The sequence below is a fragment of the Mytilus edulis genome, chromosome 5 (genome assembly GCF_963676685.1).
Source record: "Mytilus edulis chromosome 5, xbMytEdul2.2, whole genome shotgun sequence".
NCBI classification, from domain to species: Eukaryota; Metazoa; Mollusca; class Bivalvia; order Mytilida; family Mytilidae; genus Mytilus; species Mytilus edulis.
In genome coordinates this window covers 39,705,359-39,711,358 of record NC_092348.1, presented here as the reverse complement: position 1 = coordinate 39,711,358, position 6,000 = coordinate 39,705,359, and the positions used below count along the sequence as shown (strand labels likewise).

At 32.0% G+C, this 6,000-nt stretch overlaps 1 long non-coding RNA gene across 1 annotated transcript; it reads right to left on the bottom strand.

The window, feature by feature from the left end:
• Positions 1-2,107: 2,107 nt before the first annotated feature.
• On the bottom strand, positions 2,108-4,359 carry LOC139522402 (uncharacterized). Its single transcript, XR_011664419.1, has 3 exons — positions 4,096-4,359; positions 3,743-3,853; positions 2,108-2,243 (listed from the first exon to the last, which is right to left on the bottom strand). It is a non-coding gene; the product is annotated as an uncharacterized lncRNA (long non-coding RNA).
• Positions 4,360-6,000: the final 1,641 nt, after the last annotated feature.

Sequence of the window (6,000 nt, the reverse complement as noted above, 5' to 3'; positions counted from 1 at the left end):
ACATGTCCGATGTCATCTATGAAACACATATTCTATAATGTTTAACCATCTCGTGATGGCGTCCGTAAAAATGTAATATTTTGCTCCTGTTTGTTGTTCGAAGATAAGCTTTCAAGTATGAAAATACGTATTACCAAAGCATAAGTCTCTGTTATCTGTTGTTGTTGTTTTATGTGAAAATTCTTGACAACGGCTTTGCCACAGGTATTCAAGACAACGCCGTTTAGTACTCGGAAATTTTTGATTAATTTATAACCTCTGGATCATCGATTTTCGTAGAATGAGCAAAAGTTGTATTTTCGTGGATACTTGATTTCGTGGTTTAGCCTATGACTGCACTCACGACTATAGAAAATGTGTACTTCATTTAAACTGGTGGTTCACTTTTACTAACTAAATCTACCAAAATTGCTATCCAACGAAGCTGGGTTTTAGGTTAAAATTCGATATTGGTAAGAATTAAACAGTGTAAATCAACATTCGTATTACAAGGGAAGCTATATATGTGAACAGGTTTAAAAAAAACTATGGAACCTTGAACTAGAAAATTACTGAGCAAAACTGTTTTCAAGTTTTATACATCTAGTGTATAAAAAAATCATTAATGAACCAAATACCGAAGCCCTTTGCCTAAGTTGGGTGTCTCATATACTATTATGGATGTTTAAATACGCAGCAAAGGTTGGTCAACATGAAGACGTTTAATCTAATGCTTGTGTAGAATGTGAATTTATCCAACTGTATGACGGAATGAGGACTGAAATAATCTCTTCAAATTGGTTGTTTGCCAAACAATTATCTCTAATTACTAAAAATATTTTCACTCCGTTATAGGTACCACAGTCATGTCCACTATCTATTTGACCATTTCGCTTTTGCTAGAATCATAGCCATGAAATATACCGGCTACTGGACTAACTGGAAACGCAAGAGAAATGATAATATAAAAAGTTGCTTACCCTTTCAACCATGATTTTATTTCGTTTAGAGTTAATGCAGATATAATTGTAAAAGATACATTTTTCTCAATCGATTCTGAATTTCGAACAGCGGTATACTACTGTTGCCTTTATTTATGTGTATGTTCACTTGTGTTAATATGTCTTTTGATTGAGTTAAGCCATTTCAATTACTATTTTATATTGTGTCTTTATATGTTGTGATATTACACTATTGTTTCAGATAAGGGTGAAGGTTTGGTACCATTAAAATGTTTAAACCCGCTGCAATTGTTTGCACCTGTCCTAAGTCAGGAATCTGATGTTCAGTATTTGTCGTTTGTTGATGTGTTTTCTCGTTTTGAATATAGATTAGACCGTTGGTTTTACACTAGAAATTTTTGGGGCCATTTATAGCTTTCTGTTCGGTTGAAACCAATGCTCCGTGTTGAAGACAATACTTTGACCTATAATGGTTAACTTTTATAAATTGTGACTTGTATGAAGAGTTGAGACAATTGGCAATCATACCACATCTTCCTACCTCTATGTATGTTTTAACTTGGACTTAATGCTTTGGAACTGAGTGTGGAATATTGGCGTTTGGGTTTGGCAATATAAACAACAAATCTTGAAGTAAAGAATTCATTCATACAAATGAGTCCAATCCGGACTGTATTAGATAACACATGAAGACTATTAATTTAGATTTAATTTTGTAAAATAGTGAAATGTTCATTAAAATTCAAGACGTTAAATATTAAAGGAAACAGTTCTGTCTAAAATCATTTTATCTTTTTTCCCCAGCAATATATCAGCAGGTGAATCAAACTATCAAATTCAAATATTATTGATACAATTTCCATCCGGAGAATGTTGTTCTGCTATGGTTCTCCTTGCTCAAGATTTTACCCTGGTGAGCATAATTATTTCTGACGTAAACTTCCATTCCTTCAGTTACGTATTTGATGACAAAGCCTGTTGTGCATGCGTCATCTAGTTTCGTTTCCGTATCTGTATGTAATACTCCAATGACGGAATTGCCCCTCATCAATTCTGTGCCGTATTCTCCGTAATTCAAAGCACCGCCGTCAGTAGTACGTGAATCGACGCAAAAGGTCCATGTGAACCCGTAAACACCAGAGGACGGGGCTGTAAACTTTCCTGTACTGGTACTATATCCTGCACCGTAATTTGCCTCTGTTCTGTCGAACTTAATGATGGCTCCGTCTGTCATAGATGCACTTTGTGAATTTGCACTAGCCTCGGTTATGTACGAGGAAAATGCAACGTTGCAAGAACAACCTGATCATTAAAAATAAAATTCAAAGTATAAGTACAACTAATGTACACAAATTCTCCTAGATATATGTACCACTTAATAAAAACTACATTTTTAAAAATATTTATTGGACTTGTTCATGTCTGAATATTCTGCAGGAAAAAAGGTTTATCTTTGGCAAAACAATGGTATACATGAATTTAAAAATAATATCTTATAACATTACAATCAGGACACACAATATTTTGACTCTACATTTAATAAGATAAAAGAAAAAACTGGAAATATAACTAATATATATATTTGTAAACGTATTTTTTTTTTTATAGTAACTCGTTCAATACACTAGTCTATAAAAAAACCCCGCTGAACTAGTGGGACTGTTATAGTCTTAAAACGACGGAGATAGTTGATTCGAATTCAAATTGTTGCATCTCCCGCTAGTTAGTTCGGAAGATAAATATGAGCCAAATTTGATTTTCTCAAAGTAGGACCAACTTGTATTTTATATGAAGCATGTAACTGTTTGAGGTACATCGCATGAAAAAAGCTGAATTAAAATGGTTCATATAAACAAGATGTTGTATGATTGCCAATGAGACAACTGTCCACAAGAGACCAAAATGACACAGACATTAACAACTATAGGTCACCGTACGACCTTTAACAATGAGCAAAGCCCATACCGCATAGTCAGCTATAAAAGGCCCCGATAAGACAATGTAAAACAATTCAAACGAGAAAACTAACGGCCTTATTTATATAAAAAAATGAATGAAAAACAAATATGTAACACATAAACAAACGACAACTACTGAATTACAGGCTCCTGACTTGAGACAGGCACATACATAAATAATGTGGCGGGGTTAAAATCATATTACATTTAATTTCATAAGATCTCGTCCTAAATGTTTTTGAAATATCGCCTGCTGGACATTAAACCTTCAACAATTAAACTCACCTTGTATATGAGCTTTGTTCTAGAATCATGTTCATGGGATTTTTAGTACTAACTGGTGAAATAAGACGTGAAAAATCTAACGAAGAAAGTCAAAATAGTTCAAAGTATATTCATATGGCACAAACATGTTGCCTTCCTGACATTACTTATACATGCAGGTACCGCTAGATCTTAAATATCCCTTCATTCTTGTTATAAAAGGTAACTTCGCTTTTCAATCATGAAATTACGGAAACTTATATTGATTTGTTAATGGAGAACGACAAACTACCCGACGGTTCCAGCATCGATACGCATACTATTCTAGGACTAATGATGGAGTAAAAGAAAAATAGTTCCGGAAAGGAAACGATCACTGTAGGAGTTTAGGAGAAAGAGCGAGTGAGGCAAATAGGTTTAACAAGAACTGTATATTGTAAAACTATGAAAAAAAAATTAATTTAACATTAGCCATATAATAGTACTTGATCAGGGATTTGTCTTAAATGCGGGCAGTCGTTGGTCCGAACATTGTGACCTAGTCCCCTGAACTTTGAATGAGAAAAAAGTCCAACTTACCAGAACCTCTGGTTATAAGCATCATCCAAATCAAAATGAAAAACGTTATTTTTGATGACATTTCCATTCCTTGGTCACTAAAATTCTATTCATGTAATCGTAGTTGCTTTTCTGAACAAAAAATAAAAATAAAACGTACACTCATATTAAATTGAATAAAATTATATTAATGATACTAATCATATTGACTGTTACATGTATTTGTTAAATTTGAAAAAAACATCATGGGTAATCGAAATTTGTTTACTGTAAAAACTTAATTATCATAACTAAAATCCTTTATTATTAAAGATACAAGTACATATTATAAAGGTATCATATAATAAAAAATAAAACAAACATATAGTACTTACGTATTTGTATTTCTTTCAGAAAGCACTGGTACCACGTACATGGGTGCAAGTCAATTTATAGTATACTTGTTATTGTCGTCATCAACTTTTGTTCAGTCGATTAAGATGAGCTTTTCCGGTTATATCAGATCGCCTAAGGAATCATTTCTTTTTGCCGTCAAATCAAATATTTCAAAGATTTAAATCAGTGTTGTTGTTTTCAATAAATTGGACAAATGTACTTTCATCGTGGCACCATTAAAAAATCATATCCGCGTAAACCGGACAGAAAGCTTTTTTTGAGTTATAAAACAACAATCTTTTTAAATCATCAAGTCTATTTATGAATAAATTTAAAATGTCATGTAAACAACTTATTTTTATAAAAATAAAAAAATGGATCTATCAACTGATATAACTGTTTTTTTTTTTTTTTTTTTTTTTATCTTAGATAAAGATATAAAACCAGTAATGTCATCCTTCATCGAATTGTAGTCTCGAAGCGTTAAACTTACAGAGTGTAGCTTTCGTCAAAGGGAGAGAACTGGAAAATAATGATACACATTTACAGATTTTAATGTTTATTTTCAAACAGACCAAGTTTGCAGTAGTTGTAACATAGTATAACAGGAGAAATATTTTGTTTCATATATATAAATCTCTATTTTTACCATGATTCGTACAAATCAGTGAAAAAGCAACGGAAAAGCTACTGTATTTATTTTTTCGTTCATCGAGATATAGCCACTTTCCTTTTGCTTATCATAAATTTAGGACACAATATACACTGAAATTTATCAAACATCCTCACTCGAATTAATACATTGATGGTTTAAGTAATATCAATTGAAATTTGGCAGTTTATGTATAGTCAATCATTTTACTGATTATAATTATATCAATATATATCTGTTTTTAAATTAAAGAATATAAATAGGCTGACAACGCATACATTAGAAAAAAAATGTCGTTATCTGACAGTATTCATACCCAACTATTTAATCAGTTATATTCAGGACCGACAGCTTTGTCGATAAATATTTGCGGGTACAACCCATATTGAAATGTACGGAAGCCGTAAGGGGACACACAAAACATTAGAAAATATTTTTTTTAATTCGAGATCACGATAAAACATTACCGTTTTACCGAGATCTCGATAAAAAATATATCGTTATCTCGAGAAAACGAAATTGTTATATCGAGATCTCGGATTATTAAATCGTTATCTCGGTTTAATATATCGAGATCTCGATAAAAAATATATCGTTATCTCGAGAAAACGAAACTGTTATATCGAGATCTCGGATTATTATATCGTTATCTCGAGAAAACGAAACTTTAAAATATCGTTATCTCGAGAAAACGAAACTGTTATATCGAGATCTCGATAAAAAAATATATCGTTATCTCGAGAAAACGAAATTGTTATATCGAGATCTCGGATTATTAAATCGTTATCTCGGTTTAATATATCGAGATCGCGATAAAAAATATATCGTTATCTCGAGAAAACGAAACTGTTATAACGAGATCTCGGATTATTATATCGTTATCTCGAGAAAACGAAACTTTAATATATCGTTATCTCGAGAAAACGAAACTGTTATATCGAGATCTCGATAAAAAAATATATCGTTATCTCGAGAAAACGAAACTGTTATATCGAGATCTCGGATTATTATATCGTTATCTCGAGAAAACGAAACTGTTATATCAAGATCTCGGATTGTTATATCGTTATCTCGGATTATTTAATTGCTTCTTATCACGTGTCAACTTATTACACAATGGTGACAGTCAACACGGCGGAAAGAGTAAGTATGATTTGTGTGTTTTAAAGCTTGTTTTATATATGATGTTATGGTGGTGTGTCACTATTATAGGTGCATTTAGCTGGGAATATATGATATGCGTAAGAAATCT